The following is a 13,715-nucleotide window of genomic DNA, read 5'->3' as shown; positions in this document are numbered from 1 at the left end:
GAAAGGGTAATAAAAGATAAGTTAACTAAAAGCAGCTAATATGTAAATTAGCCAACGCATGGCTCACAAAGTGAAATTTCAGCCTGGAGGATGATTAGAGAAGAGAAATTCAGGAAATAGGGAAGAAATGTATCAGTATATTTATCCAGAAGCTGCAACCTCTAAACAAAACAGAAAGGGAAGATCTCTCTAATACTCTCACATGTAGGGCTGTGTTTTGGCCAATGTAAGAATCTTCAGAAACATTCATATGTGGATGGAGAGGCATTCAATATGGGGCCATTTGTGTGTATTGTCGTTGTCAGTACAATGATCCACGTACTGTATGATGTAATTCATTTAGAAGTGTTGTATATTTATTTTGTATTTATCAGTAATATTTTACAGATATGATTAGTGTGTTAACACAGATCAAATATGAACACATGCCCAAGAAGCTTTCTGGAAATAACTTTGTCTAAACTAAACAGTACAATCCACCTTCGGTCAACATCTTTGAGAAAACTTTACAAGGCCACCAAGCTCTTGTGTCCCCATATCAGATGGAAACTATATTTGCTTTTCTCATTTGCCATCATGCCTACTTACTTCTGCACTCACATCTGTAATAGGATACACTGAAAGCTAAATATAATACCTTCCTTGTGAAAGGCCACCATTGGCTCTATTGATCATATTTAACCAACTGTAGGTGCAGAGCTACAAATGAGAAAGGAACATGAAACAGTTGGACTAATGAGGTCACAAGAGAAATAGAATCACAGGAAATGAAGGTTAATGTTGTTGTACTTGTTTTGAGGATGTTTAATGTCCCAATCCTGTGTGACTTTCATGCTGGAAGGGATTAGATCTTATTCTTTCTCTCAGATCAGATGGGAAAGCAACTGATCTGAGTGACTTAACCCCGGATTAGGGCTGCCAGATATCTCAGTTTTTGACAAGCGATAACATATGAGAAAAATGATTTAAGGAGATTATTTTCACAGACCTAACATTTGAGACAGAATTAATACCCTCACTGCTGCTTTGTATTTTAATACATAATCATATAATTATAAGAGACAAGATGAAGGTTTAATTGAAGTTTTTGAAAACAGGCTTTTATGTGAGTTGCGTGTTCTCAGAGTATCCACTTCCAGGCCTTCCAAGTGAAGAAACGAGCCCCATTTATGTATTTGTCTTATTTTTGTGTGAACCCATCAATTAAAAGAAGATTTGCTCCAAAAAAATATCCTGTCAACTGACATGACATTTTTTGTTCAAGTTCCATATGACCGCTGGCAGAGATTGTCAGCCCTCATATTAAATTCTCAGGTTTTCGGGGCAAAAAGATCTATCAGAAATAGAAATAATGAATTTGAAGAGCTGATTGCCTCAGGAGCAGTCACAAAGAATTACATCCCTGTGAAAGACAGGACACAGGCAAAAGATAAGTACCTGGCAGTTGGCACACTCTTTACTGCATGTGCCTACCAATAAGGCAGATTATTTTCTCTGCTTATTACAGTGGAGATCTGGGGGGCTTCCCATGGCACCTTTAATGAGGAAGACAGAATCCTCGCTCACACGCTACTCCACTCATGTGTAAGTGAGATGTAATGTTCCCTTTTTTCTCCTACATTTCTTCAAGCAATTATTAAAATTAAAACTTGCCCACATTAATTCATAGGCTTTATTTATTTGCAACAGGATTATAATACATGGAACCTGATTTGAAATTCACTGCATGCATTGTGGTATCGTGGTTTTGCACACAAAATTATGTATATATGCTTTAATTAACAACAGCAGCAAGAAAGATCATTGCCAAATGATAGGTGGCTCCAAACTAATCCGCATGTCATGAAATTTTGGAATGCACGCCTTAATGTGAGCTGATGTGAGCTGATGAGAACTTTGGCATTCATGAAAGGGTTGGTTGGTAATAAGGGTCTGATTATCAGAAAAACAAAAAAATTTCAAAATTAAAACAGTGATTTTTCTAATGAATGCATTTATTCTTTCCATGGGGAAAAAAGCAAACTATAACTTTTTGAAATGCTATTCAACATTGCACTTCTGATGCATTGACGTGGATTAAATGTTTACACTTTTTTTTTGTTCAGTTTAACAGTCCCATTTTGTTTGAATTTATGTTCAATGTCCCTTGATGAATCAATGTAATGTTTCCTGAAAGCAAACAACCCCAATTTGACATTTAGAGATGCATCAGCCTTCTCCTTACTAGACTAGTATTCTTTCTCAATACTCCATAATTTCTCATATATACAGTAACTATTTAAAGTTATATTGTCAGTGAAAGTAAATGTAGTATTTAAGGTAGGATGACACAATCATATAGCAATCTGTATAGCAAAACAGGATTTAAAAATATGCAGTGATGCTCCTTAAGAAGTAGTGTGGGTGGGTTTTTAGAAAACACTACCCACACTCATGTAATAGACAGGTTAAACGTTGTAGACATGCACATGTATAATTTCCTGATTGGGCTATACAAAAGTGCATTCAAGTCATATGAATTCTTTTTACATATATTTAGATTTAATCATATTATCTGGATAAGCACTAGGCACAGTCTTGTGACTGTCATGTTTGGGTGATGGGTTGGGAGCAGTCTATCCTTTCTGAGGACAACCCATTTATGTTGTATTCAGGTGTCATTGTTTGAAGATTTCTTTGTGAATATAAAACAACATTAACAGAGTAGTAGAGTATTCCTTAAATCTATATCACGGAATAAATTATGTATTTAAAAAATATAGCTTTAAAAGACAATGTGCTCATTTCTTCCTTTTTCCTTTCCTTTTCTCTGCTCTTCTTTCTCATTTATCCCCCCCCCGTCCCCCCCGTCCCTCTCAGCAGCACGGTCTCACAGCACACTGCATGCAGCCAGTGAGGTCCCAGATAAAGTGCAGCTCTGGGGAGAGGTGTGCCACTGCCACACACTAAGGTTCTCAGGCAAGTCCAAATCTGCTTGTTTGTAGTAATCTGAAGTGGGTCATGTGGAAAAGCACTTTTTAAAATGACTTCTGAGGTGAAGCTCCCGCCTGCATCTGAACTTTCTTGTTCTGTGTGCATTTCAGGAAACTTTTCAGTGGGGAGCCAGTCAGACCCAGTGTGTGTTCAAACACAGGGAAGCCTTACAGGGATTGTTAAGAGAGACACATGTAAAAATACACATGGTTGACAACACTGAACTATAATGAGGCGTAGATTTATGTATGTGGGACACTATAGAAATGCAAAGTCAACGTCTGGTGCTGTCAAGCTCATTTTACAGTTACGTCATTCACTGTTCCGGGGTGTATTTCTATCAAATTGATATTTTCACATTAGCCTAACACCGGATGGGTCTTGATCTCCAAATGCACAGACAGAAGTTTGAATTTCTAATTCTGTGGAACGGTTCTTCAAATCCATCTCTCGGATGTGGAACTGCTCAGAATTTCACCCTGTAATTTGATTTACAATCTATCGTGACAGCATTGTTGTTGTTGTTTTTGTCAGTCTGTAGCCATTATGCTTTGGTCTGATTTGCCTATTTTTCTTGGTGGCTTCTGTGAACCAGGTGGGTGCACATATGTACAGTAAGGGTATGAATTGTCTGGGGCTTTTCTGTCTTGTGTGACCCTTTCATTTAAGCGCAGCTCAGCTCAGCTGGCCTTTATCTCAGATCAGTAGGGTTATTCCTGTGACGCTCTCGTCAGGCCCCGTGGAATCTTACCCTGTGTATGGTGTGGCTACCACAGACTTGGGTGTCAGTGGAGGGTGTAAGCTTTGCAGCCAGGGGCACTTACAAGGGTAACAAAAACGTTTGTATCAGATACTGACTTAGGGATTTGTTTTTCTGTGTCTCAGTTCAATTGATGGGCAGCTCCAGGGTTGACATTTAAAACATCAGCATCACCAAACAAAAACATTAAAGGAGAGAGAGCCAGGGTTTTGAAGAAAGCAAATAGGGGGGGGGATGAAACAAGATCCTGAAATTCCAGTTTTGGCGAATGCCACTGACCCAAATTTCTTGCCCGTCTTTCTCCATAACATGCTTCTGCAAACACAGGCCCCAGGGTGACATCATATCCCTTGTGTGGGGTGGCTTGCCAGTGCATTTACATAGCACGCTTAATGAGAGATCAACACCGGGGAAAGGGTCTCCAATATAAAGCTTTCTTGTAAAAAATAATGAGCGAGTGATTGATCCGTACTCAAACAAACCGGTTTGCTGAGTTAATACCAAAGGCAGATTAAAGCCGCTGCCAAAAGTGGCCTGGCATGGAGCGCTGGTGCTTAGAGGCTCCCCAAACTTGTCATCACATTAGTGCATGGTCAAGGAGTACATCCTAACGCTTTCATAATCTGCTTTCCTGCACAATTAGCTTCCTATAATAAGGCTGCCGTCAGACACCAGGGAAGGCAGAGAGGGAGATGGAGCTGAGAGTCAGGCGCGCTGTGTGTGTGTGTGTGTGTGTGTGTGTGTGCTGGGGGTTGGAGATGGGGTGGAGGGTGGGGGAGTGGATCTGTTACTGTGCCTGAAATACAGACTCTGTGGGGTTGCTCTTCCCTTCAGTTTCCCCCCAAAAGCTGTGGCATTTCTGCAGCCGCTCAGCCGGTGTTTAGACACAGGGTTATTGTGGGTTTTTGTGGGTTATTGTGCAGTGCTGGCCATTGTACTCTGATGAGAGCTAACAAAACTGGATAGAGTGGTGAGAGGAGCCACTGGGGGCTTCCCCCAGAGAGAGCAGCCATGCTCTTTACTGCATGGGGACATCTGATAGCAGCCTGGACACACAGTGGGAATAAAAGCAGCACCTGGGTATAAAATAATAGATCATTTGGGATGGACAAAAGGGGCTAAAACTAACGTCTAAGGAGGGAAAATAGAGGGAATGTGTGAAGGAGTGAGCGGAGGTGAAAAGAAAAAGAGGAATTCAGTGCTGCTTCTTGCAAGGCAAAGGAGAGAAAAAAACATTGATGACACCCAGTTCCATTCTTCCGCTCTCCCCTTTCTCTGCTCTTCGCCTCGCAGCACGGCGGGCTAAGCTGGGAGCTGTAATGTCATTAAATTGCAAATGCTTTTTTTTTTTTCATTTCCGACACACACTGTTTACTTATCTGGCAAAAACATATGTTGGAAGGAATCCGTTAAATTCTGCCCATTGCCTTGGGTGAAAGTGCAATAGAAACGGGCCCACTGAGCTCCTTCTGTCGTCTCCTTTTAGCACTTTGCCTTATCTACAAGGCTGCTTAGCAGCAAACTGGCGAGTTCAATGAAAAATGAAGATACAGCGCGAGATTAGCGAAGAACAGTGAGGGGAGAAATGCTTGGAGAGAGGGTCATCCCATTGCAAATGATTTCACTCCTCTCCATCTGCATAAATGACTATTTTTATGGCATCTCTGGCGTCTGTATATTTTTCTCACTCTGCCACACATTTAATTTCACGCCCCGTGTTCTGAATATGCTTAAATGCATATCTCTGATGCACCTTTAAGCCAGAGGAAAGAGGATGGGGGGGAGGGTGCGCGTGTGTGTGAGTGCGCGTGCGTGTGTGTGTGTGTGTGTGTGTGGTGGTGGTGGTGGTGGTGGAGGGGGACGAAAGCAAAATTAAAGATAAAATGGTGTGATTTGCACTACAAGTCTATTACTTTATGGCATTTACATATAGTTTACCTCTGCAATTCCAAGATTTTTTTTCCTGCTACCTACCTATCAGCATTTGGGCTTGTATAAATATGTATAAATCTTTGTTAAGGAAAAATAGAATTCCCAGCACTACTGGAAAGTTTGAAGGGTGACTTTCTTTCCTGAACTTCCTCCTCTCCCTCAGGAGAGAAGCAGACAGACAGACACACACTGAAGGTGAGCACCCCCCACCACTCCCGCTCTCTCCATGAAGGCAGTGGCGTGAACAGCATTGTGTCCAGTAATCCGCCATCTCTCCTCCCCTCTGAGCAGAGAGAGAGAGAGAGAGAGAGAGAGAGAGAGAGAGCGTCCTCAGCTTTGGGCTGTCCCTTAAATCCTGACTTTGGCAGGACTGGGTGCGGACTCTGCGGAGCATTGTCGCCCTCTCAAGCTGTACACTTGACAGTGTAGAAAAACATGGCTGCCAAGTCTGGTGTAGATTGCTGTGTTAGGGGTTGGCTTTTGGGACACACTGCAATAGAAAAAAATCAGGTTTGTCTGAGGTTCATATGCAGAAGTTCTGTAATTATGTAAGGGCTTGGAGCATCGGAGTCAGGAGGTTGCTGTGTGGCAGCTGCCCTTAACAGAAATGGAGCCACTTGTTTTGTTCCTGTTCTGGGCTGCATAGGACCATGCATTGGGCTAGGAGGGAAATACATGGACAGGCATAGAAAGAACAGAGTGAGACAAACAGAGAAAGAGAGCAAGAGAGACAGAGAGAAAGAGTGAGAGAGAGAGAGAGACAGATAAAGAGAGAAACAAAAAGAGAAAGAGGGAGAGTGAGAGAGAGAGCAAGAGAGACAGATAAAGAGAGTAACAAAAAGAGAAAGAGAGAGAGAGAGAGAGAGAGAGAGTATTCAGAGCACGACTCCCTGTGCTCATTGTCTGGCCCTTTAGATTTGAATGAGCTCCCTCGCTGTAGATGAGAAAAGGCTTTAGTGTGCGCATTGTCGCCTTTCTCAACTCTCTTTTTTATTTGCAATTAAATGCATTTCGAATTGAACAACTGCAGAGAAAGCAATTTTGATAAGGGGAAAATCCATTGCTTTTTAACCTTCATTGTTATAATTTTGCATTTTCCAGTGCATTTTGTTATGTGAATTGTACAATCAAAAACATATCTTCACAGTGAATTTACCACAGAAGTTTAATGGCTCCATATTGAAAATTAAATTGCACCTTAGAATTCATTTAAGGCTGCTTCTAAAAGAGGCTTTTTCATTTCAGTGTTTCCTCTTGTGGCCCTGTTGAGTGTGCGGCTGAATACTGTCATACACAGAGCTCTACTGTACATATAGTGACATTGTGCCAGTGTTGAGGTGCTTTGCTGCTCAATTCCCCTATGAGATGTGTCCATTAGAATTAATGTCAGCTGGCCAATTCCTCAAAAAAAGTACTCTGTCTCTCAGTATTGTGTTTGCTTTGTGTGCAAAGCGTCGCCCTGCAATGAGCAATCTCCTCCTCAAGCTATGCATTTTTGAAGGATTTGAACACTGTAAATAGCTCCAAAACCTCTCTTACAAGGTTTACCCCCGGAGCACTTTGTAACTTATCAGGGCCGCCTTGTGCCTGCTCTAATGCTGGCATTATGCTGAAATGTAAATTGGTAAGCTGCAGGAGCGGTGGGCGGGAATCGCTGAAGAGAGGACTCCAGAGAACGCTCTGGCCCATATTCGCGGTTCAGCGTGGGGAAAATAGTCCTGCACGCCGAGGCCAGCTAATCGACAATACTCAACAGCACACAGCGTCATCATAATTACAGGGGGATTGTTCCTGCTTTGACAGATCCCCCTGTATCTCTATGGCAGAGGAACAGAAGATTTTGGGGAGGGGGGGGTAACTTATTTGAACAGGATTGGTGCGGATAGCAAAGAGCATCATCACATTAAGCACATAATACTCTTAGCCTCTTTAATGCAACTTTAATGTATTCTGATTGAAAAGTGCCCAAGGTCTTTTTGTATTACTAATTTCCATCTCTAATGGTACAAGGGACAGATTAGTAATGAGGACGGGGCTGTGACAGCATCTAATAAGCATTGTAGGTAGCCTGTATCAACTCTGTGTTGCTAATTATGGATAACATCTGTATTAAGTTGAATGCATGTTGACCTCTAATGATATTTTATCTCACTGAAATGTTTGTCATGCTTTTTGCCCTTGAATTGACACTACAATTCAAAGATAGTATCAGTGAAATCTTCTGAAAAATAACTGACCCGAAGCACTTTCTCAGATGAACAATTAATCGCATTTTTCAGTCATTAATTAAAATGGCATGGCAAATTAAGACTCCAGGATATGTGTAGTTTCTCCTCGGAATGTTCATTTAAGGATAGATGCATTTCTGCATGAATAAATGAAGACTATAAATAATGAAGATTCCATTGCATCAACTAACACAGATACATATTGAGGAATGTGTGAAGATTCACATAATATATTTTTCATGATGGCAGATGGTGTGATCTAGGTCCATTGCTATGCCATCAGCATTGCCTCAACTGCATCAACTCACAGGTGGCAAATCATTATGAGATCATTCAAGGTTACTGATATGTTAACTTCAGGCAAGCAGTGAGGTTATTTTCAAAACAACACTGCCCTCTACGTACCACACAAAAGTACTGAATATGTGGAATGCTGCGGGAAACTTGTGGGAAACCCTTAAAATTGAGGTAAGTTAGGTTCAGAAGCGCTTGTCACACACAGCACAAATATATCTGTCAGTCTGTTACCATGTTTTCCTGAATATAAACACAAACACATGCACTGGAGGCACCCATTAGTGATTCTAGAACACAAAGGAGGCAGTCCAGACCCAGAACCAGGCCTGTCTGGGCTCATCCTTTTAGTTTTTACATATTCAAGCTCCTGGCCAAAATGAAAATCTGAAGAGCTCTCAATTACCTTCTGAAAAGGTCCTTTCTCCCGTCCCCAACACATTACATTCAGCAAATTGTGTTCAGAGTGCAACAAGCACACCGGCCTCCATTCACGCAGCTATTAAGAGAATGGATGCATTTTGCCATCACCATAATAATGACCTGATCATTTCACATATTAAGCATCACCTTCATTGACAGTGTCTCTTTGAAATGCTATTAACAGGGAACTCTCATTTTGAGCACTTCAAAGGCTAAACACTTTCCCTGCATGTGTCGCACTCAATTCACTAGGAAGTTTCCATTTTTATAAAACAATACCACCTCCACTTGCTCTGCCACTAAGCACTCTTCAGTGGACTGGCCAGTATTGTCCACAGACAAAGACGCGAGGAGAGTTCTACAGGCATATTCCACGCTGGTGCAATTAGTGGCTCAAAAATTAACAGCACTCAAATAGACCCAGAGAATGTCCAAGCTCTCTCCACACAACGGAAGGGCACAAGTAAATAAAGCCCTGTAGTAAACAGAGCATAACCACAATTTACACAAAACAAAATCTGTTGTTAAAAAACTATTGTGGACTGCACATTTTAATGTCAAAAAACCACAAGTGAACTCATTATTTTCTTATATCATAGGTGAAGGAACTATCATCACTAAATATGAAATATGAGCAATTGGCCCACAATTGGTCAAGCCACTACATACTTCTAACTAGGCTGAGATAATGTCTTCAAAAAACTGAATGTCTGATGCATTTGAACAGACCTGAAGAAAAAAGGTCTGGCATACTGCTTCTCCCTTAAGTAAATTTTATTCACAATACATTATCTTTGTACAGATTTGTGCCAATGCAAACATTTTATACTGCAGATATATTCTGATATTCAGTACTATGTCATATAGCTCTTCGGCAACACTTTATAATAAGGTGCCATGATAAATGGCAAACTAGTCATTACCTATAACCCTTTGATAATATTTGTAAATTGTTACTAAAATATCTATTTGGCACAAGTTAATAGTTACACCAGAGTTAAGAAATGCAATGAAATTGTGTTTGTAAAGATGTAAAGTGCATATTGGACATTAGCGAGGGATTATTGAGGGATTGGGGAGGTGGGTTGTGGCTTAGGCTGTGTAGAGATTGTGTGTGAGTGTTGGGGGTGGTGGCTGTAAAGACAGAAAACTATTAACTTGTGCCAAATAGATATTTTAGTAACAATTTACAAATATTAACAAAGGGTTAGGTAATGACTAGTTTGCTATTTATTATGGCACCTTATTATAAAGTGTTACCGGCTCTTCTCTATCAGTGCCATTAGGGAGTCACCGCCTGCTCTCTAGCTCCATCATGTGGTCCTTCAGGGGAGAGCAATGATCAGGAGATCACTCATACGGTTGTATAACCCAACACCTTTGTTTCCCATGTTAGTATTGCAATATTTAGTGTTAATTTACTAAAGATAAGTTACTAAGTTAATTAGTAATAATTACTCAATACCACTAAACATACTTTGATATCATGTGTTTTAACACAACATATAATTAAAGTCTAATGAAATGATGTCAGTATTATTGTTTGGTGCAATCTACAGACAAATCTGTTCTATGCAATCAAATATGATATTGCTAAAATAGTGTGGCTATGTAGAGTTGTTTTGGCCAAATGGTCCATTGTTGTCAAAGTTGCCAGCATTTTCAAATGTCTCAGTTTAATCTCCTGTAGCTCAGACGATTATTCGACTATAGCAGACAACAACACAGAACTCAACAAATGTACAAAATAATTGAACTCATTTTGATTAAAAATGGAAAGTAAAGTTAAAATGGACATATGTACACAATATGGACATATGTCATATGGACACAACGTATGATTGTTTTAAAATTGAATATACCTTTTTAAAATGTCTTAAATCTATAACATAGCACAATGTTCAATGTTATAGTTGAAAACTTCAAATCTTATAGACTATACTGGTGTATTGTGTTGGTGTAAATGGGTGTGGGAGCCAGCTGGCTGGCTGACTTTATAAGTGGCCACATGACTCATCATACCATACATGCTCATGTGTGGTGAGCACGCTGACATCAGAGATGGCCTCCGTAAGCTGCTCGGCTCTGCATCCTGGCCCTCCAGGCACCTCGTGCCACTCATGCTCACACAAAAGACTTTTGTTTCTCAGATGAGATTCTCGGAGGACAGTCAGTTGATTTATCATTTTAGTTTTAATAAGGTAGCTTAAAGAAAACCAATAGTGTCCTAGTATACCAGTGTAAGTAAAAGTGCCCTGAGCTGAGTGAGAGCTGTAGCTTGTGAGTGCTGGGTCCAGTGACCCCGGGAGTCACATGGTTGACCTCCAGTGTGCTGTAAACACTACTCATGGCCACACATGCCTTAGGCTCCCAGGCTACAGCACTCTGACGCATTCACACACACCCATCTCATCCCCCATCTGTAAGATGTTCAGGAACAGTAATGTTGTGTTTGCTGTTAAACTATTCTAACCTGCACTGGTCCAAATGAAATTGGTCTTGGCTTGGAACCATGGGCACAATCCCTTTATGGGGTTTAAGCCTCTTCTCCTCAAACTTTCCTCTACATTCCACATTTTAGCCTTTGGTCGGAATTATGAACACTTAGTATTGTACTCATAAGTTGGTCAACACACAAGAGAATGCAAACTTAAGTGGCAAGAATAAATACTGACCCAAATATTCAAAAAACAAAGCCAAGCAACTTGGAAGAAAAAAAAAAAAGGGAAAAAAAATAAACAAATGCATATTTTGTACCATATGCCAATTTCATTTTGGACATTTGTGTACATATATTAGTGAACATATAGGGCTCTATCTTGCACTCCAGCGCAATTGACTTTGTATACTCGCGCTTTTGTCTTTCCTATTTTGCAGTCAGAGCATATTGGAATTTTCCCTAAAAAAGGAACCGTATGTAAGAAATGTATTTCAATTAATCATAAAATGGCCCTGATATGTCACTAGACATTAAGAAATCATGTTCATTTCAAATACTTATATCACTGACAACATTAGTCCGGCCAGGATATTGTCATTTAAAAAGTGAAGTTGCAGCCCTCAACTGATGTTGATGTTGTCATGTTGTGTTTTGGCCTGATGCGTCACCCTGCACCTATCTACTAATCACAAAGTCAGAAGTGTTTTGGCATCCGGGTTGCCAGCTCTGCCAGTCAGAGGGGAGGGGAAGGGGATACACCGCTCTACAGTAATTCAAAGTGATTGTAGTACCAGTTTTGGCCACAATCTTACATACAGTTCCTTTAAACATCGTGTGCGCTTTAACATCAGCCTATAAGCATTATTCCAGCTGCGCTAAGGTTTTGACAAGCACCACAATTTTGCCTACCTTGTTGTAGCCCATCTGAAATAACTCCAAGCTTTGCTATGTTCCCTCCATCCTTTCGTTGTTTTCAAAAAACGTTTTATATCCATGATGGCCTTGAAGTCTTGAGTTTGTGAATTAGCTTAAATCAGCTTATGATGTGCTGTTAACAACCATAGATAGTAAAAGAAAGCAGCAAGTAGCCTTGGCTACAATTTCTGTAGTTCCTGCGTCCATTCATTGTTATTCTCTCTTCTGCTCAATCAAAAATTGTGCGTGCATTAAGTTGATGATGACGTGTTTACAAACTATACTTTACATAAAATATTGTAAATAGCCTACTGTCATGCAGTTAATGGGATACTGTGCAGAGTTGGAAAGTTAGGTCAACTTGGAAACTGTTTCTCGTTGTTGAGTTGCCTGATGGTAAGGTACAGCCGTAGCTTACACCTGCAGGAGCGCTTGCTTGGGCGCCTGTGTTGCGCAATGCACTTTGCTCCTCTCATCTATACGACGCAGTTCCCATTTCTCCAAACCATACATAATTACAAGGACAAATATTGCTACACGAGGGAAATCAGTGTGGTGTCCGATGTGAAAAAATAGGTATAAAGCTAGCGTACACATTTCCACGAATCATGGATGTGTTGATGACATAAATTAGGAAATATTAGAGGACTTAATATGAGATGTGATGTTGAACTGCATGCCAATGCCATTTAACCCAAATGCCCCAGCAGCAGCACGGGAGAGGAGAGCTTATCTGACAGAAGATCTGCATTGTCTAGTGAGGTAATGTTAGATTACATTGAAAAAATATCACCATGCATTCATAACCTCGTGATTCAGTGAGAGTGATCCCAAAACATCGGAAAGTGACATTTCTGTATTACATTTTGTCAAGAGGAAAAATCAATAGCAAAATGTTCCCAACTGACTATAGCGCTGTGAACCATTCCTGGCTGCGCCTGGCAAATCCGCCATCATAATAGCAATCTGCTATGGAACAAGCATGCCTGTTGTTAAATGGAATGTGAGATGATGCTCTGATTGTTTTTTTGCACATTACGCCCAAACCACACCCATGAGTAATGTAGCTACTACAGACCACCCCATTTTAGATTTGCGTCAGGCGCAACAGTCATTATCCCACCGGTAAAATAGCAACAACGCCCAAGATCCGCCCACAAAGTGACTTGCGCAAAGTCAATAGAGCATCACAGTCCCGCCCACAGGAGTTTCCGGAAGTAAGAATTCAATGCAATTTCTCCATTGACAATTCGGGTATAAGCCATAAAAACTTAACTGCACATGGTAGACTCAAAACCAGCTACGGCTGTACTAAGCGATTGTGTATGCTCATATAGACGCCAAAAGTTCTCGGGGCACTAACCTCGTTTTGAGATAAAGGTCTTTTATTCGCGATGTCTTGGATAAGTACTTCATTACCCACAATCCTGAACAATCCCACAATCCAACAGTGATGCCTCTGATTGGTGAAAAGTCCGTTATGATCATAGTTTGAAACTCTTTAGCGAAAGTTATTGACAAAGATGGCGGAGTCTTACTGCATACGGCGAAAATCTTCATGTGAATAAAAACTTTCTAGACGAACATTGGTACTTGTATCAACAATGATTGTGGTTTAGCCTATATATCACACAAACTTAGTCAGGGCCAATACACCATCAAATAGGACACTGTAAATGCTAGTTTAAACACTTAACTTTTCAGGTAGCCGATACCCAGATAGCAAAGGGGCGTTGAGGGGCGTTGAATC

Source organism: Alosa pseudoharengus, unplaced genomic scaffold (assembly GCF_046254945.1).
Source record: "Alosa pseudoharengus isolate Yale_2024_CS ecotype anadromous, Long Island Sound unplaced genomic scaffold, YU_APseudo_1.1 YU_APseudo_1.1_scf_3, whole genome shotgun sequence".
In the NCBI taxonomy this organism is placed as follows: Eukaryota; Metazoa; Chordata; class Actinopteri; order Clupeiformes; family Clupeidae; genus Alosa; species Alosa pseudoharengus.
Note: the sequence above shows the minus strand (reverse complement) of the source record.